The sequence below is a fragment of the Notamacropus eugenii genome, chromosome X, assembly GCF_028372415.1.
Source record: "Notamacropus eugenii isolate mMacEug1 chromosome X, mMacEug1.pri_v2, whole genome shotgun sequence".
Taxonomy (NCBI): Eukaryota; Metazoa; Chordata; class Mammalia; order Diprotodontia; family Macropodidae; genus Notamacropus; species Notamacropus eugenii.
Genome location: NC_092879.1, coordinates 33352593 through 33378182, shown reverse-complemented (window position 1 = coordinate 33378182; position 25590 = coordinate 33352593). Strand labels below are relative to the sequence as shown.

The 25590-nt window shown below is 33.2% G+C and overlaps 1 long non-coding RNA gene across 1 annotated transcript in view; it reads right to left on the bottom strand.

Annotated features, from left to right (window-relative positions):
• Positions 1–13443: 13443 nt before the first annotated feature.
• The window catches only part of LOC140515165 (uncharacterized), a 47137-nt gene continuing 34990 nt past the window's right edge, over positions 13444–25590 (bottom strand). Inside the window, exons 3-4 of the long non-coding RNA XR_011970863.1 lie at positions 21530–21580; positions 13444–20094 (exon numbers count right to left, since the gene is read on the bottom strand). This is a non-coding gene — a long non-coding RNA (uncharacterized lncRNA). The remainder of the gene's footprint in view (positions 20095–21529; positions 21581–25590) is intronic.

Genomic DNA, 25590 nt, shown 5'->3' with positions numbered 1-25590 from the left:
ACCAAGAGGAGCAGATCCAAGAAGGCTTCAGGGACAGAATCTCCAGTGGCTTCGCAGGTCCCTCCACCCACAGGAGCCAAAGGTCAGTGAGAGGGTCTTTTCAGCTTGCTGAGAGGGGAGCAGGGTGTCTCCATAACTCAGGCCCCCTCCGGAGGCAGCAGCGGGGGCAGCAGCAGACAGGGGCTCCCAAAGCAGGCAGGAGCTCCATTGTTCAAGGTCTCAGCATAAACCGCTTGAGGGAACTGAGCCCCGTGAGGTGGCCCTGCCCCCACCTGAGCACCCGAACTTAATCTCACACTGAATAGCAGCCATGCCCCTGCCGAAAGCCCTGAGGCTGGGAAGCAGCATTTGAACCTCAGCCCCCAAGCACTAGCTAGGCAGAATTGGAGGCGAGTTGGATGTGGAGAGGAAACTCAGAAGTCAAGTAACTGGCTGGGAAAATGCCCAGAAAAAGGAAAAAAAAAATAAGACCATAGAAGGTTACTTTCTTGGTGAACAGATATCTCCTCCCATCTTTTCAGATGAGGAAGAACAATGCTTACCATCAGGGAAAGACATAGAAGTCAAGGCTTCTGTATCCCAAACATCCAAAATAAATATTCAATGGGCTCAGGCCATGGAAGAGCTCAAAAAGGATTTTGAAAATCAAGTTAGAGAAGTGGAGGAAAAACCGGGAAGAGAAATGAGAGAGATGCAAGAAAAGCATGAAAAGCAGGTCAACACCTTGATAAAGGAGACCCAAAAAATGCTAAAGAAAATAATACCTTTAAAAATAGGCTCACTCAACTGGCAAAAGAGGTTCAAAAAGCCAATGAGCAGAAGAATGCCTTACAAAGCAGAACTGGCCAGATGGGAAAGGAGGTCCAAAAAGCTCACTAAAGAAATCATTCCTTAAAGATTAAAAAAGAGCAAATGGAAGTTACTAACTTTATGAAAAATCAAGAAACTATAAAACTAAGCCAAAGGAATGAAAAAAAATAGCAGACAATGTGAAATATCTCATTGGGAAAACAACTGACATGGAAAATAGATCTGGGAGATACAATTTAAAAATTATTGGACTACTTGAAAGCCATGCTATAAAAAGAGCCTAGACGTCATCTTTCAAGAGATTATCAAGGAAAACTGCCCTAATATTCTAGAACTAGAGGGTAAAATAGAAGTGGAAAGAATTCACTGATCACCTCCTGAAAGAGATCCCAAAAGGAAAACTCCTAGGAATATTGCAACCAAGTCCCAGAGTTCCCAGGTCAAGGAGAAAATATTTCAGCCAGGCAGAAAGAAACAATTGAAGTATTGTAGAAATAAAATCAGGATAACAGGATTTAGCAGGTTCTACACTAAGGGAGTTAAGGGCTTGAAATATGATATTGCAGAGGTCAGAGGAGCTAGGATTAAAACCAAGAATCACCTACCCAGCAAAAATGAGTGTAATACTTCAGGGAAAAAAATGTAATTTCAATGAAATAGAGGACTTCCATGCATTCGTGTTGAAAGGCCCACAGCTGAATAGAAAATTTGACTTTCAAATACAAGAACCAAGAGAAATCTGAAAGGATAAAAAAGAAAGAGAAGCAGTAAGGAACTGCTTAAAGTTTAACTATTTACATTGAAACATGGAAAGATGATATTTGTAACTCATGAGACCTTTTTCAATATTAAGGTAGAGGGAATATATATATATATATATATATATATATATATATATATATATATATATATATATATATATATATATATATATGTATGTATGTATGTATGTATATGTATATACCCACAGAGGGCACAGAGTGAGTTGAAAATGAGGGAAGAATACCTAAAAAAGAAATAAAACTTAATACTGAGTGGAATGTACTAGGAATAAGATAAAGGGAGAGGTAGGATTGTAGCAAATCATCTCACATAAAAGAAACAAGAAAGAGCTTTTATAACAGAGGGGAAGAGAGGGAAGATGAAAGGAAATAAGGGAGCTTTACTCTCGTAAGATTTGGCTTAAGGGGAGAATATGCCCTGGCATTGGGCAGGGGAATGATGGAAAGAAAATTTTGAATTCAAGTTCTCGTGGAAGTAAATGTTGAGAAATGAAAAATAAATAAATTATATATGTAAAAAATAGAAATCACCAAGGATAACTTCACTGATATTCTAGAAGCAGAGGGGAAAACAGATATTGAAAGAGACTCCAAAAGGAAATTGTAGCCAAATTCCAGAGTTCCCAGGTCAAGGAGGAAATATTGCAAGCAGCCAGAAAGAAACAATTTAAGTAGTGTGGAAATACAATCAGGATAACAAAAGATCTAGCAGCTTCTACATTAAAGGATCAGAGAGCCTGGAATATGATATTCCAAGGGTCAGTGGAGTCAGGATTAAAACCAAGAATCACTTACCCAGCAAAACTGAGTATAATGCTTCAGGGGAAAAAATGATCATTCAATGAAATAGAGTACTTTCCAGCATTCTTCATGAAAAGACCAGAGCGAAATAGAAAATTTTGACTTTCAAACATAAGAATCAAGAGAAGCATTTAAAGGTAAACAGGAAAGAGAAATCATAAGAGACTTACTAAAACTGAACTGCTTACATCCCCACATGGAGAGATAATATTTGTAACTCTTGAGACTTTTCTCAATATTAGGGTAGTTGGAGGGATTATATACATATAGTCAGAGGGCACAGGGTGGGTTGAGTCGGAAGGAATGATATGTAAAAAAATAAAACTAAGGGGTGAGAGAGGGATATATTGGGAGGAGAAAGGGAGAAACAGAATGGGATAAATTATCTCTTCCATAAAAAAAGGCAAGAGAAAGCTTTTTCAATGGAGGGGGAGAGGGGAAAGTGAGGGGGAAAGTGAGAGGGAAAGAGTTAAACTTAGTCTCATAGGATTTGGCTTAAGGAAGGAATAACATGCACACTCAATTTGGTATGAAAATCTATCTTACACTACAGTAAAGTAGGGGAAAGGGGATAAGTGGGAGATGGGAAAAAGTGAAGCATCTCAAATTTGAAAAAAAAAATAAAGTTACTGTAGACAATATAAAATGTTTAGGTGTCTCCCTGCCAAGACAAACACAGGAACTATATGAACACAATTAAAAAACAGTTTTCACACGAATAAAGCCAAATCCAAATAACTGGAAAAATATCAGTTGCTCATGGGTAGGCTGAACTAATATAATAAAAATGACAGTTTTACTTAAATTAATTTACCTATTCAGTGTCATATCAAACTACCAAAAAATTATTTCATAGAGTTAGAAAAAATAATAACAAAATCTATCTGGAAGAACAAACTTACAGAATATTAAAGAAATCAATGAAAAGAAATGCAAGGGAAGGTGATCTAGCCATACCAGATCTAAAAATGTATTATAAAGCAGCAATCATCAAAATTACATGGTACTGGCTAAGAAATAGCATGATGGATCAGTGGAATAGATTAGGTACATAAGATTCAGTAGTCAATGACTACAGCAATCTATTGTTTGATAAACCCAGAGACTCCATCCTCTGGCATAAGAACTCATTATTTAACAAAAAGTGCTGGGAAAAAATGGAAAAAAATATGGGAGAAACTAGGCATAGACCAACATCTTACACCATATGACAAGATAAGTTCAAAATGGGTACATGATTTAGTCATAAAGGGTGATACTATAAGCAAATTAGGAGGGCAAGGAATAGTTTACCTGTCAAATCTATGGTGAAGGAAAGAATTAATAACCAAACTAGGAACAGAGGACATTATGAAATGCAAAATGGGTCATTTTGATTGCATTGAATTAAAAAAGTTTTTCACAAACAAAGCCAATGGAACCAAGATTAGAAGGGAAGCAGAAAACTGGGAAACAGTTTTTACAGTCAGGTCTGATAACTCCTTATTTCTAAAATATAGAGAGAATTGAGTCAAAATTACAAAAATACAAGTCATTCCCCAATTTATAAGTGGTAAAAGGAAGAAATAAAGGTTATCTATACTCGTATGAAAAAAAAATGTTCTAAATCCCTATTGATTAGAGAAATGCAAATCAAAACACCTCTGAAGTGCTGCATCACACCTATCAGATTGGATAACATGACAAAAGAAGAAAATGATAAATGTTGGAGATGTGGGAAAATTAGAACACTAATGTATTCTTGGCTGAGGTCTGAACTGATCCAATCATTCTGTAGAGCAATTTGGAACTATACCCAAACGGCTATAAAAGTGTGCATACGTACCCTTTGACCCAGTAATACCACAACTAGGCTTGTATTCAAGGGGGTCATAAAAAAGGGGAAAGGAGCTACATGTGCAAAAATGCTTGTAGCAGCCCTTTCTGTGGTGGCAAAATATTGGAAACTGAGAAGATGCCCATCAATTGGAGAATGGCTGAACAAGTTGTGGTAAACCAATGTAAAGGTATACTATTGATCCCTAAGAAGTGGTGAGCAGGGATATTTCAGAAAAATCTGTAAAGACTTACATGAACTGATGTTGAGTGAAATGAGCAGAACCAGAAGAACATTATACACAGTAAGAGCCATAGTGCAATGACTGACTTTGTTGGATTTAGCTCCTCTCAACAATGCAAGGATCTAAGACAACTCCAAAAGACTCATGATTGAAAATGCTATCCACATCCAGTAAAAGAACTAGGGAATCTGAATGCAGATCAAAGCATCCTATTTGCTTTTTTTGTTTGTTTATTCTTTCTTGTGTTTTTTTCCCTTTTGCTCTGATTCTTCTTTCACAACACTATCAATGTGGAAATAGCTTATAACAGATTGCATGCCATCTGGAGGGGGCGGGAATTTAGTAGTCAAAATTTTAAAAAATTTCATTTCATTTACAAAAATGAATTTTGAAAGCTAAAATTAAATCAATAAATATTGTTAAAATAATTTAAAAATGAAAACAATAGGGAGTCAGTGAAAGTTTGTGAGTAGGGAAGTGATTTGAAATTATTTTCTGAGTAAGATTAATCTTTTTGCACAATCTCTTGTGGTGGGTGGAGGGGAGAGATGGGGAGAAAATTTGGAACCCAAAATCTCATGGGAGAGAATGTTGAAAACAAAAATCAATTAGTTAATTAAAAATAGAAATGACATATCTTAAATTTTAAAAAAAATAAGTACAAAAATATTTGTAGCAGCCCTTTCTGTGGTGGCAAAATATTGGAAACTGAGGAGATGCCCATCAATTGGGGAATGACTGAACAAGTTGTGGTAAACAAATGTAACGGTATACTATTGATCCATAAGAAATGGTGAGCAGGGAGATTTCAGAAAAACCTGTAAAGACTTGTATAAACTGATGTAAGATGTGTAGATGTGAGAAAGAAATTTTGCAGTGTAGATGTGAGAAGGAAATTGAGAAAGGAAAGCGAATTATCAGGCAATTGCAAAAGTGGAGGTGTGATATGATTAGAGCTTCCTTTGAGATTGTAACAGTGGCAATGGATATGATCAGGAATAAAATTGGATCTTGGTATGCTAAATATTTGTACTTTATGTAAGTTTCTTATGGTTTATTTAAACAAATCCTATCGATTATACAATATGTTTTACTTTATCTTTACAGTAACCCAGTAAAGGAACATATGTGTGTATGTGTGTGTGTAGGTGTGTGTGCGTCTTTGCCAGTTATCCCTAAATTTTTTTTCCTAACACATCAGCCAGAAAGCAAAATACTGTGTTTATAAAATGTACATAACATTGCACTTAGATAACACTCTAGTACATGATTTATGCTTCTCTGAATGAAGTACTTTCTGAAAGTTAGAAGAGAGAAAATAAAGGGAAAACTGAAGAAAAGGATTTGGCTTGATGAGGTCGCTGTTTAACATGCTTCCTGTTACTATTCCCAGGGACTGTTATTATGATTTAATTAGATGTTCCTGCCAAAATTCATTACAGAAAAAACCTGGCATGGTGAAAAAATAATAAACTTAGCTCATTCATAACTTATTAATTATTTTACTCTTAATCAACTTGAATACAATTTCCTCCTTTCTCTCAAGAAGGTGAAGAAAAGATAAAAGCAATAAAAGGTGGAAGGGTAGCCACTTTCAAATCATTTCTTTTAAAGTAGAGAGGGTATAAAAAATTAGTTCATTAGGAATGAAAGAGAGGATACAACAGTATATCTAACCTGACTTCCAAAACGTTGACTATTCAGCATCATTTTAGGTCCTGTTAACCATTCATATATTTAGAAAGGATGGTAATTAAAACAGAAATAGGTTCAAACATTATTATTGCCATTTTACAGATGAAGAAACTGAGTTACTTTCCAGGCTCAAATAGCTATTAAGTGTCAGACATATTCAATGCCAGCTTCTTTTCATTGTACTACTAAATTTCTCAGTATTTGTGTGTGTGTGTTTCATTTGTAAAGCTGTACAATAGCTTCTTAAAGGGCAGTAAGGAGGCCAGAACTCATACATCGAGAAAAATGTCTCATAGCGATAATTTGTGGATCTTCTGGCTCTCCCAGGGATTCTCTGTGGAAAGAGACATGATGATCACTTTGCCATCTTGGCTCCCAGACATTTGATCTGAGGCTGATGGTCTCGTGAGCAGTTGCTGCTGTTGCCAGGGATCCTGCGCTTCTCTCTCGCTTGGTTCCACTGGCCTCGAGTCTTGGGTTGATGTGTTTGGGAGTCCTTACTGCTGCTTCTGCTTCAGTCTGCCCTGGCGGTTTATGCTCAGCTCTGGTCAACATGGTCACTGAGCTGTCCTGGCCTGAAAGTCTACCATACTCTGTCTCCTGGTGGATTCTGCCACGTTGCGGTTTGTTGGGATTCTCTTTTTGGAGATGTCTGAGGGATATTCTGGTAGAGCTTAGAAAATGAAGATTCACATATCCATACAACTAATTTGCAACAAGTGAAAACAGTGACTGAACAGGTGAAGTCAAGTGAGGAAAATAATGCAGTCCCCCAGCCAGCAAAGAGATCACCTTTTGGCTTTGGAATCTTGAGAGCCATGTTCCAGCAAGCAAGCGTGCAGAGATTTTTCTGAGTAGTTTCATCATGTGGTCTGACACCACCGAGATGGTCATCTCACAGTGTTCAAGTCAAGGTGTTTATATCCTGTTTACATGTTTAGCTATATCTCTCTGCCTCGAATCGTAGTCACACCACAACAAAGTCTTGTGAGTTCCTTAGGTATCTTTTTACAGGATTTCCATTTTATGTTTGTTTGACTTAGTTTAATTGCTGATTTAATTGGGACAATCACTCCTATCCTAAGTCTTTTAAAGAACATTTTAGTGACCTTTCTTATTTTTACTTCAACTACTTAACTGTATTCTTGGTTTTCTCCACCCATGAAATAACTTCCCTTTTGATAGTAGTGCAACAAGACCTCGTTCTGGCAAATCCCATTCCTATTATCTTCCAGATCCGGACTCTGAGTAAAAAACCATGAAATAAGTATTTGCTAAACAAAGCTAATATTAAACAAGGATTTAAATTAAGTACTTAACCTTCTTGGGAAAACATTTTTTTAAACATGTGCGTCTTTCAATTATTTGTAATCTAGTGGATATTATTTATAAATGGAGCTTTGCTTATTCTTTAAAATAGTTATCCACAGAACCCTCCTGAAAAGTCTTATTAACAGTTTAGGGTTAGAGAAATAGCGTTTTATCATTTTCAAAAATCCATTCATTATATTACAGCTATTATATGAGACTTTTCATTAATATGGACTTATCTTCCCAACAGCAAGTCCTACAATGAAGTTGTATTATATGTAACAAAAAAATGACAATCAATTGCACATTATCTTCTATTGCAAGGTAGTGAAAGTACTAAGATAATGGGTGGATTCTATTTTCATAATCCTAGAAATCTCCATAGTTTATTCACATGTCATTCAAGCCAGGTAACATATGTAGTCATCGCCAATGGCAAGTGATTTTTCTTTTATTAAACTAATGTCAATGTGAAAAGCAAATTTAGTTGTTCAAGTGTATTCAAAGCTTATCTATTTAGACATTAAATTTCTCAATTGCTATTTCAATATCAGTTATTCAAAAAATCTGTATACATATTGTGCTGTCACTAGTAGAACATAAGATGCTTGAGGGATGATACTTTTAAAATTTTGTCTCTGTACCCCCAGCATCCAGTTATTGTACCTTTATAATTAGCATCTACTCTGCAGCCTATACTCTTAGAAAGTTGACTGGTACCTTGAGAATTTAAGCTACTTGCCCAGGATCACGTTAGCCAGTATGTGTCCAAGATAAGATTTGAATCTAAGTCTTCCCGACTTCTAGGTCAACTCCTTATCCATGAAACCAGTTGCCTCTCTGCTTTGCATATAGTAGACTAAATAAATATCCTTTGAATGTTGAATAAATGATGTAGTGATAAGCAAAAATCTGGCTTATTATCATGAAGGCAAGGCAGGCCTCCATAGTAAGATATTGAAGAAATTTTTGTAACATAGAATTCTGAGAGGCCAAGAGCCACAATGGAAAGAATGTTGGATTTGGACTCAAAGCCCTTGAACTCAGGGGACCACCTTTACCACTTACTATCTATATGGCACCATATAACTCCCTTACCATCTTTGATCTCAATTTGTTCAACCAGTAGATGAGTGATTGCACTAGATGAGTTTGAAGGTCCCTTTCATCTCTGAATCTAGGACTTGAAATCTACTTTAAAAAGTAGATTTCAAATTAACTAACATGATTTTTTTCTTCAAATTTGTTAACAATATACTATCATTTGTGTGAATCTACAGAAGGCTTTAAGTCTAGATCATAAATATAATATTAATTCCTTGTCATCATATGTGTTGATATATGATATGTTTACAACATTATATGATTAGTGGTATATAGTTGATATCCTTATTATTCTATAAAGCTTAGGGTGGATCGATTGCATTGTGGGAACAATAGGGATGATCATTGTGTATCTTGAACTATATATACACAGAACTGCTTCTCAATCATTTGCAATAATGGACAGCAATAATATGAAGTGAGGCAGTATGTTTCAGTGGAAAGTGTGCTGGATTTAGAGTAAAAGATTTGAGTTTGAATTTCCCCTCTTCTACTTAGCAGCTATGTGACATTTAATGTCACCTAATCTCTCTGGGCTTCAATTTCCTAATCTGACAGCTTTGTGCAGTCTCTTTAAGCTCTAGACTTACGATTCCAGATAAAGTTCCAAACCTGATTTTAGTCTTCTTTCTTTGAAGAGCAAAGTGATTGAACAATTCCTTTTATATCTTTAGAAGTTTTGCTGCTCACAATCTCAAACTCTGGAATTCTCAAACTTGGGAATTGTTGAACTTGGTGAACATCTCTTTCTGACCCCAGCCCCCAGATGCAGTCTGCTTTGCTCCATAATTTGACCTGTCTTCTGCACAGAGGGAGGCAAGAAGAAAATTCAAGGGAACAACATATTCTGTCAGTTTGCTGTTGTAGCTTACAGAGAGTGATAACCCCTTCAATATCCCTCTGAATCCCAATCAGTTCGTCATTATAATTTCTTTGAGTCCCTTCAGCAAGACTTCTTTGGGCATTCCCACACTCATATAGGGAGGTGGCTTTGGTTACAAAGGTTAATGTCTTACAATCTCATCAAGGTTATTGGGGAACTGATAAAACTGATTGGGAAATTCCTGCAATTGATCCCTTGTATTTGTATTCGATTTAAGCTGACATCACTTTGATCAAACTCAACCTTAGACATCTGAAGGATGTTACTTGACCGAACAAATCAATCGCCATTTGCACTCTAAATTAATCTATCACAAATGCATTCAAAATGTATTTACTCGGTTTAGTTGTTGTCCTTTGTTCTTGAAGAGGAGCAAAATGTCTTCACTATGCTACAGTCAAGTTTCTATGTATACAACTGTGACTGATTAGACTAATGCTGATTAGAACAATACTAGCTTGGAATGCTCTACCACAGGTCAGGCACAAATAGTACATGTGAACATTTGGGGTGTATTCTCTAAACTTGTGTATGCTGTGTTTCTTTTGACCTGTTTCAATTCTGCTTTGCTCGTAGAGCACAGCCCTTTCTCTGATGTGGGCACGCCATGCTGAGCAGTCCTGTGCCAGTGTCTCCCATTCACACAATCAATTTCAAAGTTCCCAAGAGAGACCTTGAGAGGGTCCTTGTATCACTTCTTACTAGTCTGAATTCCTTTAATCCATCTGATTTTCCCTTCAATTCCTTCATCTTGGTCAAAGAAGGTGAGCTAATTATATTTCCTGTTAAACGCAATACTGTGTTGACTTTTGACTCTTTCAGTGCTCTTGCCAACTGAAAATGACTGACATAGCAATAACCCCCAATGGCTATGCCCCAGACTGCTCACAGCACTTGGGAATGACCCAGACATAACTGTCCAATGTTTTCAGACCTGCAAAGAAGTACAAATATGCCCACATTCCTAGCAGCAATAAGAACATGTTCTCTGTGAATGGAAATACACATAAAAGATGATAACACTGTGATAAAACAATAATGGTAGCCTCAAATTATTTACCATTGAGCAATCACACCCTTGTCACCTATATGATCTAAGTCGTTAAGCCAATGACACCCGTATATAAAGTTTGACATCCATGAATGACTTGAGGAAATAGACTGGGTTATTTTAATTTGGAAACTGTGATCTCATTCATTTTTAAACATTAGGATTAAAGTTGTTATAAGAGATGAAGATGTTAGAGAGTGCATCAAAAGAAAAACAAAACTAATTTTTAAATTCTGCCCACCATGCTCTTTTATACTGGAACCCATGACCATTTTCAGACTAAGTATGTGTGAAGAAAGGAAAAAGGTATTAGCAGGCTTAGAGACTCTAAGGATGAATATCCCCCCCCCCCCCCCCCCCCCCCGCCTTTGCAAAATAAAAATGATGAACAGAGCTTGGAATCAATAATGACACAACTTTTGCTTGCAATATAGCACTATCATACTGCCATTGAGGATGATTATTTCTTCAGACTTGGGGTTGGGGGAGGGTCAGAAAGAAAGGCGCCAGGTAGAGAAAAGAGACTAGAAATTGCTAGAATTTCAGGGCACTGTGACTTACATCCTGGAGAGGTCCAAGCCCAGAGGATGCCGCCCACTGAGGAGCTGCACGCATTTCTAACACATGCATTAAGCATACTCATATTATTGTCGTCAATACACACTTTTCAAGAGCCTCATAGCACATTCTGTTCAAATTCTATGTCCTCAGAATAAAAACGTTGCTATGGAAATCTGTACCATACCCAGATGTACTTGCGCAAAGGACAGTGGAGATACAAATTCACGTTCCCATGGCAACATTTTGAATTCAAAGGCTTAAGAGCCTCCACTAAATATGACATATTATTACCCGGCAGGAGATACAGGTGGGATTAATGAAGTTCAATATTTGCTTAACTAAAAATTATAATCATAGCTGGAAAAAACGAGCTGAAAAATCGTTTCCATGGATACTTTGTGTAAACAGAGTTCAGAGTTCTCCCTTCCTCCGCTTTGCCCTTTTCAAAAGCTTTCCATTCCCCACTCCCCCTCAAATCACAGAAATCATTTCTCTAAGTGCCCTCCATTTTTCAAAATGTCCGACAGTTTTACACACAAGACACTTTTAGAAAAACCTAAGCATTTTCCTCTTTCTCTACTTGGGATGTTATTGAAATAGTGTTGAATTCTGATGAGTGTGTATGTATACACAAGCAGATATATATTCTATAGTTATAATTTTTGTACAACTATTTTTAAAAATAAAGGGATGCTTTTTAATAAAATATCAAAGTTTTACTGTCAATTAAAAATAGCAGAAGTGAAAATATCAGGGGGCACGATAAGCCAATGTTTTTTTTTTTTTTTACAAAGCAGAATTATACAAATATACAACTGTATGAATGTATAAAGAGAGCAAGAATAATTAGGAAGTAATCCAGTCATCTATCAATCCCACTGATGAAATTAGAAACTCAAACTTTCAGAGCAAAGTGATAAGCACCCTACAATAAAATGAAGAGAGCCAATTATTCACTAGAACAAGAAGCAAAAGAAAAGCAATAAAGCAAAAAATCAAAATCATATGAACCGCTCTGAACAAAATATGCCGGATGGGATACCTATGATCACCGTCAAATCTAAAGATCTGAAACCTCTCTCTCTCTCTCTCTCTCGCGCTCTCTCTCTCTCTCTCTCTCTCTCTCTCTCTCTCTCTCTCTCTCTCTCTCTCTCTCTGTCTCTACATATATATATATATATATGTTTATAGAAAAAATATCACTTAAATTAAAAAATACTATTCCACATACAAATATTTGAAAAACTAAAAGTCATTCTTTCAAATAATTTGGTCTGCTAGAAGAATAAAAAGAAGATACAGTGTTGAACATAAAAATTACTGCACCTTTTTGAGCACTGTTTTTTAAAGATTTGTAATCTACAATTATTTTAGTTCATCTCTAATATTATAAAGCTTTATCTAAGGCTTAATTTAGTCATTAGCAAATGTAAATATTGGCAAGTGTAAATACACATGCAGACATATTCTATATTTATAGTTTGTGCAAAATTATTTTTAAGAATAAAAGAAAGATGCTTCTTAATAAAATGTCAAAGTTTTACTGTCAATTAAAAATAGCAGAAGTGAAAATATCCAGGGGTTCTATAAGCCAACGTGCTTTCTTTTTGTTACAAAGCAGAATTATATAAATATTCGACTATAGAAATGTATAAAGAGAGCAGGAATAATTAGGAAGTAATTCAGTCAATTTGGTCTGTTAGAGGAATAAAAAGAAGATACAGTGTTGAAGATAAAAATTGGAATTGGTTTTTAAGCACTGCTTTTAAAGATTTGTAATCTACAGTTAATGTAGTTCATCTCTAACATTCTAAAGCTTTATCTAAGGCTAAATTTGGTCATTAACAAAGTAAATAATTGTAAATGGAAGTACACATGAAGATATATATTCTATATTTATAATTTTGGTACAATTATTTTTAAAAATAAAAGAAAGGTGCTTCTAAATAAAATGTCAAAGTTTTACTGTCAATGAAAAATACCAGAAGTGAAAATATCAGGAGGTACTATAAGCAAATTTTTTTCACAAAGGAGAATTTTGCAAGTATACAACTATATGAATATAAAAAGAGAGCAAGAATAATTGTGAAATAATGCAATCAATTTGGTCTGCTAGAAGAATATAAAGAGGATACAGTGTTGAAGATAAAAATTACTATAGCTTTTTGAGCACTGCTTTTAAAGATTTTTAATCTGCAATTATTTTAGTTCATCTCTAACATTCTAAAGCTTTATCTAAGGCTAAACTTCGTCATTAACAAATGTAAATACTTGTAAATGGAAATGCACATGAGGATATATTCTATATTTATAATTTTTGTGCAATTATTTTCAAAAATAAAAGAAATACGATTCTTAATGAAATGTCAAAGATTTACGGTCAATTAAAAATAGCAGAAGTGAAAATATCAGGGAGCACTATAAGCAACTGTTTATTTTTTTTTACAAAACAGAATTATATAAGTATGCAACTATATGAATGTATAAAGAGAGCAGAAATAATTAGGAAGTAATCCAGTCCATTTAGTCTGCTAGAAGAATAAAAAGAGGATAAAGTGTTGAAGATAAAAATTACTATAGGTTTTTGAGCACTGCTTTGAAAGATTTATAATCTACAATTATTTTAGTTCATCTCTAATATTCTAAACCTTTATCTAAGGCTAAATTTGGTCATTAACAAATGTAAATATTTGTAAGTGGAAATACACATGCAGGTATACACTCTATATTTATAATTTTTGTACAATTATTTTTAAAAATAAAAGAAAGATGCTTCTTAATAAAATGTCAAAGTTTTCTGTCAATTAAAAATAACACAAGTGAAAATATCAGGGACCACTATAAGCCAATGTTTTGGGTTTTTTTTACAAAACAGAATTATATAAATATACAACTATATGAATGTATAAAGAGAGCAGGAATAATTAGGAAGTACTCCAGTCAATTTGGTCTGCTAGAAGAATAAAGAGAAGATACAGTGTTGAACACAAAAATTGCCACAGCTTTTTAAGCACTGCTTTTAAAGATTTGTAATCTACAATTATTTAGATTCATCTTTAATATTCAAAAGTTTTATCTAAGGCTAAATTTGGTCATTAACAAACGCAAATATTTGTAAATGGAAATACACATGCAGATAAATATTCTGTATTTGCAATTTTGGTACAATTATTTTTAAGAATAAACGAAACATGCTTCTTAATAAAATGACAAAGTTTTACTGTCAAATAAAAATGGCAGAAGTGAAAATATTAGGGGGAACTATAAGTCAATTTTTTTTTTTACAAAACAGAATTATATAAATATAAAATAATACAAATGTATGAAGAGAGCAGGAATAATTAGGAAGCAATCCAGTCAATTTCTTCTGCTAGAGGAATAAAAAGAAGATGCAGTGTTGAAGATAATAATTACTACAGCTTTTTGAGCACTGTTTTTAAGGATTTCTAATCTACAATTATCTTATTTCATCTCTAACTCTCTAAAGCTTTATCTAAGGCTAAATTTGGTCATTAACAAATGTAAATATTTGTCAATGGAAATACACATGCAAATATATATTCCATATTTATAATTTTTGAACAATTATTTTTAAAAATTAAAAAACGCTTCTTAATAAAATGTCAAAGTTTTACTGTCAATTAAAAATACTAGAAGTGAAAATATGGGGGGGAACTATAAGCGGATTATTTGTTTTTGTTTTTTTACAAAGCAGAATTATATGAATATACAAGTATATGAATGCATAAAGAGAGTAGGAATAATTAGGAAGTAATCCAGTCAATTTGGTCTGCTAGAAGAATAGAAAGAGGATACAGTGTTGAACATAAAAATTACTACACCTTCTTGAACACTGCTTTTAAAGGTTTATAATCTACAATTACTGTAGTTCATCTCTAACATTCTAAAGCTTTATCTAAGGTTAAATTTTGTCATTAATAAATGTAAATATTTGTGAATGGAAATACACATGCAGACATATAGTATATTTATGATTTTTGTAAAATTATTTTTAAAAATAAAAGAAAGATGCTTCTTAACAAAATGTCAAAGTTTTACTGTCAATTAAAAATAGCAGAAGTGAAAATATCAGGGGTTACTATAAGCAAATGTTTTTTTTTTTTTTTACAAATCAGAATTATATAAGTATGCAACTATACAAATGTATAAAGAGAGCAGGAATAATTAGGAAGAAATCCAGTCAATTTGGTCTCTTAGAAGAATAAAAAGAGGATGCAATGTTGAATATAAAAATTACTATAGATTTTTGAGCACTGTTGTCAAAGATTTGTAAGCTACAATTATGTTAGTTCATCTCTAACATCCTAAAGCTTTATCTAAGGCTAAATTTGGTCATTAATAAATGTAAACATTTGTAAATGGAAATACACATGCAGATATATATTCTATATTTATAATTTTGTACAATTATTTTTAAAAATAAAAGAAAAATTCTTCTTAATAAAATGTCAAAGATTTACTGTACGTTAAAAATAGTAGAAGTGAAAATATCAGGGGGCTCTATAGGCCAATGGTTTGTTTTGTTTTGTTTTGTTTACAAAGCAGAATTAAAAAGTATGCAACTATAGAAATGTATAAAGAGAGCAGAAATAATTAGGAGGTAATGCAGTCAATTTGGTTTGCTAGAAGAATAAAAAGAGGATACAGTGTTGAATATAAAAATTACTATAGGTTTTTGAGCACTGCTTTCAAAGACTTGTAATCTACAAATATTTTAGTTCATCTCTAATGTTACAAAGCTTTATCTAAGGCTAAATTAGATCATTAACAAATGTATATATTTGGAAATGGAAATAGACTTTCAGATATATGTTCTATATTTATAATTTTGTAAAATTATTTTTAAGAATGAAAGGAATATGCTTCTTAATCAAATGTCAAAGTTTTACTGTCAATTAAAAATAGCAGAAGTGAAAATATCAGGGGGCACTATAAGGAAATTCTTTTTTTTATAAAGGAGAATTATACAAGTATACAACTATATGGATGTAGAAAGAGAGCAGGAATAATTCTGAAGTAGTGCAATCAATTTGGTCTGCTAGAAAAATAAAAAGAGGATACAGTGTGGAAGATAAAAATTACTATAGCTTTTTGAGACTGTTTTTAAAGATCTGTAATCTACAATTATTTTAGTTCATCTCTAACATTCTAAAGCTTTATTTAAGGCTAAATTTGGTCATTAACAAATGTAAATATTTGTAAATGGAAATGCACATGCAGATATATATTCTGTATTCATAATTTTCCTATAATTATTTTTAAAAATAAAAGAAATATGCTTCTTAATGAAATGTCAAAGTTTTACTGTCAATTAAAAATAGCCGAAATGAAAATATCAGGGGGCACTATGAGCAACTGTTTTTCTTTTTTTTTTTTTTACAAAGCAGAATTTATGAGCATACAAGTATATGAATGTATAAAGGGAACAGGAATAATTCTGAAGTAGTGCAATCAATTTGGTCTGCTAGGAGAATAAAAAGAGGATACAGTGTGAAAGATAAAAATTACTATAGCTTTTTGAGACTGTTTTTAAAGATCTGTAATCTACAATTATTTTAGTTCATCTTTAACATCCTAAAGCATCATCTAAGGCTAAGTTTGGTCATTAACAAATGTAAATATTTGTAAGTGGAAATACACATGCAGGTATACACTCTATATTTATAATTTTTGTACAATTATTTTTAAAAATAGAGGTAAGATGCTTCTTAATAAAATGTCAAGGTTTTACTCTCAATTAAAAATAGCAGAAGTGAAAATATCAGGGGGAACTATAAGCCAATTTTTTTGTTGTTTTTACAAAACAGAATTATATAAATATACAATTATAAGAATGGATAAAGAGAGCAGGAATAATTAAGAAGCAATGCAGTCAATTTGGTCTGCTAGAAGAATAAAAAGAAAATACAGTGTTGAACATAAAAATTACTACAGCTTTTTCAGCACTGTTTTCAAAGATTTGTAATCTACAATTATTTATTTCATCTCTAGCATTCTAAATCTTTATCTAAGGCTAATTTTGGTCATTAGTAAATGTAAATATTTGTAAATAGAAATGCACATGCAGGTATATATTCTATATTCATAATTTTTCTATAATTATTTTTAAAAATAAAAAATATGCTTCTTAATAAAATGTCAAACTTTTGCTGTCAATTAAAAACAGGAGAAGTGAAAATATCAGGGGGCACTATAAATCAATGTTTTGGTTTCTTTTTTACAAAGGAGAATTATGCAAGTATACAACTATACTAATATATAAAGAGAGCAGGAAAAATTATGAAGTAATGCAATCAATTTGATCTGCTAGAAGAATAAAAAGAGGTTACAGTGTTGAAGATAAAAATTGCTATAGGTTTTTGAGCACTGCTTCTAAAGATTTGTAATCTACAATTATTTTACTTCATCTCTAACATTATAAAGCTTTATCTAAGGCTAAATTTGGTGATTAACGAATACAAATATTTGTAAATGGAAATACACATGCAGATATGTATTCCATATTTATGATTTTTGTAAAATCATTTTTAAAAATAAAGGAAAGATGCTTCTTAATCAAATGTCAAAGTTTTACTGTCAATTAAAAATAACAGAAGTGAAAATGTCAGGGGGCACTAGAAATCAATTTTTTTTTTTACAAAGCAGAATTGTATAAATATACAATTGTAGGAATGTATAAAGAGAGCAGGAATAATTAGGAAGTAATCCAGTCAATTTGGTCTGCTGGAAGAATAAAAGGAAAATACAATGTTGAACATAAAAATTGCTATAGCTTTTTGAGCACTGCTTTTAAAGATTTGTAATCTACAACTATTTTAGTTCATCTCTAACATTCTAAAGCTTTATCTAAGGCTAAATTTGGTCATTAACAAATGTAAATATTTGTAAATGGAAATAGACATGCAGATATGTATTCTATATTTATGATTTTTGTAAAATTATTTTTAAAAATAAAAGAAAGATGCTTCTTAACAAAATGTCAAAGTTTTACTGTCAATTAAAAATAACAGAAGTGAAAATATCAGGGGGCACTATAAGCAAATGTTTCTTTTTTACAGAGAAGAATTATACAAGTATACAACCATATCAATATATAAAGAGAGGAGGAATAATTGTGAAGTAGTGTAATCAATTTGGTCTGCTAGAAGAATAAAAAGAGGCTACAGTGTTGAAGATAAAAATTACTATAGCTTTTGGAGACTGTTTTTAAAGATTTGTAAGCTACAATTATGTTAGTTCATCTCTAACATCCTAAAGCTTTATCTAAGGCTAAATTTGGTAATTAATAAATGTAAATATTTGTAAATGGAAATAGACATGCAGATATGTATTCTATATTTATAATTTTGTGCAGTTATTTTTAAAAATAAAAGAAATGTGCTTCTTCATGAAATGTCAAAGTTTCACTGTCAATTAAAAACAGGAGAAGTGAAAATATCAGAGGGCACTATAAATCAATGTGTTTTTTTTTACAAAACAGAATTATATAAATATTCAACTATAGGAATGTATAAAGAGAGCAGGAATAATTATGAAGTAATGCAATCAATTTGGCCTGCTAGAAGAATAAAAAGAGGATACAGTGTTGAAGATAAAAACTGCTATAGGTTTTTGAGCACTGCTTTTAAAGATTTGTAATCTACAATTATTTTAGTTCATCTCTAACATTCTAAAACTTTATCTAAGGTTAAATTTGGTGATTAACGAATACGAATATTTGTAAATGGAAATTCACATGCAGTTGTATATTCTATATTTATAATTTTGTACAGTTATTTTTAAAAATAAAGGAAAGGTGCTTTTTAATAAAATGTCAAAGTTTTGCTGTCAATTAAAAATGGCAGAAGTGAAGATACCAGGTGGCTTGATTTCTCCAATATTTTTGGAAGAAAGTGTACATAAATAAAACTTCAGGAAAATCAAATGGTATCCAATCACTGAATGAGATTTTTGGTAAGACATTTAGTTTCCCGACTTTAAAATTATCTTTAATGAATATTGACATTGGAAATCTCATGGTTTCCCAAAGGTACTATTTCCTGGAGATGTAAAAGTCACTAGTGTGGCCTAGGTTCTCAAACTCAGCTTCCAAATGTCCATTCTAATAAATGGCTTTTTTCTATTGAATGCACAGGGCAGATCCACCTGTGCTGACTTCTTCATGAATAGGTTCACTGTAATTGCTTTGGAGACATAGTACAAAGTTATTTTCCAAAAACAGAGGTTCTTTCCACTTGTCAAAAGGACAAGTTGAATGCAGTTCTCTCAAGGGGCATGCTCAAATGTTGATTAGAAGAATGTTTGGACACTGAGAAGCTTAGGTGCAAATAATATGAATTTAGAGAAATTTTGAGGAGAACTACCTGTCTGAAAATGTGGAGGCTATGCATCGTTATCCAGGAGAATTGCAGTGGGCAAAGACATAAGTTCTACTCCCTTTGCTGCTAACCTCAATTGGGAAGTTGGGAAAAGGAGAAAAGGAGTCACCATGATGGGGCCTGGTTTCCTTACCTAATGAAAGATTTGACAAGCTACATTATTTCTATTTCTATTATTTCTAACTCTAATGCACTATTATGTAGGGGTAACCCCAATTCAATCACAAATCATGTCCCTGAAACTTTTACCTATGTGATTATGTGTAAGCATTTAACCTCTGAGTCTCAGTTAACTTATCTGGAAATTAATGGATTCCAACTACATGACTTCTAGTTCTAAATCTATGTTCTTGTGACTGTGGTTCTTCTTCATATTTTCGCATAAATTTTCTTATAGATCTCACGTACTTGAGGCTTTCTTCTTGCTCTTTTAATTTTTCAGGGGTGCCAAATATGCCACCACTTGGGCTATTTGCTGTCTTTCATTCTTGTTATTGGTCATTAAATAGTGTATGATTTCTTTTCATTTCCAGTCTTCAGCACCTTGACCTCAGAAGTTCCCAAAGTTCATCCAGCAAACTTACTCTTTTTCAATCAAGGTGGAACAGCACAAATTAAAACACAAGAATGGAACAACCTAGGGTGTATCAGAAAAGAAAAATATAAATAGATCACTGATTCACTTTCATTAAATTTCATTTCCTTAAAATAATAGAAATCTATTTTTTTCTCTTCTATTCCACACCTTATTGGGACAAAACGACAGCAAAACCCAAACTCCTGTAACACGAATGTGGTAACCCAGCGAAAGCAAATTCCTTCATTGGGTATATCCAAATGCACACACACACACACATATGTCTCATTCTGCACCCTGAGTTTCTCACATCTGTATGCATCGTCATTATAGAAAATTTTTAATGCTGGCAATAGATAGAAGAATGTTTTAAAAGGCTTAAATAATATTTTCTAAAGTCTGATGAATTTAAATGTATAAACTATAATACAAACTTGGGTTTGTTTGTTTTTTTCATTCTTGAAGAGTACATTTTCTGATCATCATCTATCAGCCTTTAATGAAGAACAACATGAAAACTGTGTTCTACCACAGCATGATCTCAAACTAATTACACACTTGGAGAATCAGATCAACATCAACTGCCAAGGCCAAACCCTGAGGTATATCAGAGAAGGTATGCTTTTGAAATACAATACTCAGGCATGTCCATTTAAGCCCAGTGCCTAGCTGTGGTCTTTCATTCTATTCATGTGATCATGTAACAAGATTATGATTTAATTTTGCTTCATACAAAGACTAGAGAAAAAGAGGTATTTTCTATCCAATACAAACTTCTTTCACAAGAATGAGTTCATGCTACTTATAATGCACTTTTCTGCCTTAAAAAAAAAAAAAACCTTCAGATTACCTGAATAAAAAGTCATGTGTGAACAGTCTGGTAACTTTCTTGTTAAAAACCTGGACTAAATAACTTTAATAAATAATTTTAATGACCAGTTTTGTCCTTAGAGAAGAGATGACAAAATGTAGTGAAAGTGGAAAGATGACAGAGAGCTTGAGGGTGCAGAATGCCACATTCACTGCTTGAATGTGCAGTCACTCTGTTGTTTGGTTTGGCTTAGGTATTTTTCTGTTACAAGAGGAAAAGCTCTCAAAAATCACTCACATAAAAAGACGTCAACTAAAACTATCATTTAAATAAAGAAATAGGCACAGATACAAACTTAATAGTCTACTGAAGCTCTGCAACATTAAGTGGAGTATCGACCAACTGAATGATCTCTGCTTTCTAAGCAAATAAGTTTCATCAGATTAGAGTCTGGAAATCACAGGGTGAGCGAGCAAATGGAGTCAACAGTTTCTTCTTGGAATTTTGTATGGTGTCTTCTGCAAATACAGATAAGGAATAGAAAACCCCAGCACAGATCAGACTGCCACAACAATATAAATACCATTCAAGAGAACACCAACTTCTTCCTCTAACTTGATTGTATAGAAATTTTTTTTCTGTAATTGGAGACAATTTTTATTCCAAGATGCTATGAGTCCCTACCTTGTAACTTTCTCTACAGAGTCAATAGCCTAGGGATGAATTTCAAAGTAGCTGAAAAAAAGAAAACAAAACAAAAAACTCATTACCATTTACATTTGTACGAGCCTAAAAAAATTAGCAGCAGCTACCTGAAATCATTAGAACTGGAAAAAGAAATTTAACTGAGCTGGCAAAGCCTGTTTCCTTGAAGCAATTTTAAGGCACAGTGAAAATAAATTAAAGATAATTGCAATAGGATAGATAACCCAACACGCAAAAAACAATAACAATTTCTTTTTTTATTTTATTTCATTTTTTTTAAAAAGAAATGTTAATTTATTAATAAGCTATCAAGAAACAGTTCAATGACAGGTCTAACATTACTAGAGGATTTAGGTTTGTTTCTGGATCTATTAAAGGCTTAAAACATACAACTTTGAAAAAACTTTCTGTGACATGTCTATGAATAAATAACAGAAGAACATATAAAAATACCAGTATTGTCTCGACAAATTTTCCTACATGAAATGGGACCAAATATTAATAGTATATTTTAGCATCCAAAAGTTCACTAATGTAGTTAACACTTCACTGTTATTGCATTAGAAGGGTTAGTTAGTCTTAAGAACTTTAACAGAGAAAAGGCAGATAAACTTGAAAAACTACATTTCTAAAGAAAAAGTAAACACAGCTGGTGAGCAAAGTATGAGGACATGAAGTGCTATAACAGAGTAAGCTAACAACTCAATCACTCATGAGCCCTCATGTTAAAAATATGCAAAGTAACGCTCTCTTCAGAGAACCTCGTTCTCATGACCAATGGTACTTGCGAGAGATGTTTAAAGAGAATTGTTTTATATTAATCATGTTTTCAACTCGTTAACAATATGGCATCACTGTAATTTTTTTATAGCATGAATCTAAGAGAGTTCAGCTATCAGAAATATCAAATATCAGAAAAATTATCACAACAGGATCTAACTTATGACACCATGTTATAATCTAAACCCCAATTAATTTCCAGGTTGATCATATTGTCATTGCCAGCTTCTCATTTTCTCATATTAAGGTCTATACATGTAGCATTTTACATTTTTGCCCTTCTAAATTTACCTAAGACTTTTCTGTGACCAAGAACATGTTGAATTTCTGTGTTTCCTATGTGCTTAAAATATTTTTCCCCATTACATTTCCATCACATATTTACTAAATTCATTTCAACAAGGCTGAAAAATGCAACTTCTTTCCAGTTTATATTTTTGTTTGATTTATCATCTTTTGAGAATGCATTGTTTTTTTCCCCTACAATTAATTTCCTGTGACTAATTATCTGTTTCTGTTAGTAAGAATATGCACTCTTCCTTTATCAACTTAGCAGCTATATGGTTTGGTGCATATATGTTCAAAATTAACATGTGCTCATTATCAGTAGTACCCTAAGCATGTTTCATTTCCTTGTTTATCTCTATTAGTTCTTACTGGTTTAAATTCAACTCTCGCAGTTATAAACACTGCAAATCCAGATTTTTTTGAGCTAGCTGCAACATAATATATTTTAATCCACCCTTTTACTTTGAAGTCCTATGAGCATTTTGTATAATCATGTTCTGTTGTTCATACATTCTATTTTTCAATCCATTCTAGAATTCCTTGAGGGTGGGAGAGTGGAGGGTGTTCAATCTGTTGACACGTAAGTTAATAGTTTTAAATTCTCACAGTAGTTCATAGGACTTAGAAGGTACATCAGAAATCACTAGATCCTACTCCTTAATTCAAAAGATGAGGAAAGAGATGCTGAGAGAAATGAAGCAATTTGCCCACAGTCACACTGATAATTAATAATAATGATAAAAAAATAACAACAGTAATAGCTCATATTTGTATATAGTACAAAGCCATTATACATCAACAAAGGTATATATATAAAAACATGTACATATTTACACATTACATATACATATTTATGCATATATAAAAATTCGATCCTCACAAAAACCCTATGAGATCCCCACTTTTATTACCCCTATTTTCAAGATGAGAAAATAGTACCAGAGATGTTAAGACTGGTACTAAGCAGCAGAGCTGTTACTGAAGCCCAAATTCTCTGACTTCAAAATTCAGTGTTCCTTTAACATAGCACTGCCTTCTATTATTCTATGTTAAATTGTTTTTTATTTAATTTTATAATGTTTAACAATCACTGCCATACAATTGAGATTTTATCCCCCCCCACCTACCCCCCACCACCCCCCTCCCTCCCCACGACTGCATACAATTCTGTATAGATTCTACATATACTTCCCTATTGAGTATATTTTCACTATAGTCATGCTATGTAGTCAGACTAAAATAAACGAAAGAAATCGTATAACAAATCAGAACATGATACACAAACACATACACATACATAAACATGGTCTGCTACATTTTGTGAGTGACTTCCATATTTCTTTCTCTGAGTGTGGAAGGCATTTTGCCTTGAGAACCACCTTTGGGATTTATTTTTTTTTATAAGAAGTTTTTGAGTTATTACAAAATTCCAAGTCTACCAGAAAAAACTCTCGCACACTGTGGTCGTTGCTGTGCACAAAGTTCTCCTGGTTCTGCTCCTTTCACTCAGCATCAGGTCATATAAGTCCTTCCAGGCCTCTCTGAAGTCTTCTTGTTCATCATTTCTTATGGCACAATAGTACTCCATTACATTCATATACCATAATTTATTCAGCCTTTCCCCAATTGATGGACATCCCCTTGACTTCCAGTTTTTGGCAACTACATAGAGTGCTGCTATAAATATTTTTGTATGTGTGGGACCCTTTCCCATTTTTATGATCTCTTGGGGATATAGTCCTAGTAGCGATATTGCTGGGTCAAAGGGTATGCACATTTTTGTAGCCCTTTGGGCATACTTCCAAATTGCTCTCCAGAATGGTTGGATGCGCTCGCAGCTCCACCAACAATGAATTAGTGTTCCAACTCTCCCACATCCTCTCCAGCATTTATCATTTTCTTGTTCTGTCATGTTTGCCAATCTTATAGGTGTGATGTGGTACCTCAGAGTTGTTTTGATTTGCATCTCTCTAATCAATAGTGATTTAGAGCATTTTTTCATATGATTATAGATAGCTTTAATTTCTTCCTCTGAAAATTGCCTGTTCATATCCTTTGACCACTTATCAATTGGGGAATGACTTGTATGATTATACGTTTGGGTCAGTTCTCTATATATTCTAGAAATGAGGCCTTTATCCCCGAGCTTAGCTGTAAAAATTCTTTCCCAATTTACTACATCCCTCCGGATTTTGGTTGCATTGGGTTTGGTTGTGCAAAAACTTCTCAGTTTAATGTAATCAAAGTTATCCATTTTGCATTTCATAATGCTTTCTATCTCTCCTTTAGTAAAGAATTCTTCTCTTCTCCATAGATCTGATAAATACACTATTCCTTTTTTCTCCAGTTTATTCATGGTATCAATCTTTATACCTAAATCATGTACCCATTTGGACTTTATTCTTGTGTACGGTGTCAGGTATGGGTCTATGCCTAATTTCCGCCACACTGTTATCCAGTTTTCCCAGCAATTTTCGTCGAACAATGAGTTCTTATCCCAGAAGCTGGGGTCCTTGGGTTTATCAAACAGAAGGTTGCTATATTCCTTGCCTACTGCATCTTGAGTGCCAAGTCTATTCCACTTGTCTACCTCTCTGTTTCTTAGCCAATACCAAGTGGTTTTGATAATTGCTGCTTTATAGTACAGTTTGAGGTCTGGTAGCGCTAAGCCACCTTCCCAAGCATTTCTTTTCATTAGTCCCTTTGATATTCTGGACCTTTTGTTTTTCCAAATGAATTTTGATGCTATTTTATCCAGCTCTAGAAAGTAATTGTCCGATAGTTTAATTGGTATGGCACTAAATAAGTATATTAATTTAGGTAGAATTGTCATTTTTATTACATTAGCACGGCCTACCCATGAGCTACTAATGTTTTTCCACTTACTTAAATCTGACTTTATTTGTGCAAAAAGTGTCTTGTAATTGTGTTAATATAATCCCTGGGTTTGTTTTGGCAGGTAGACTCCTAAG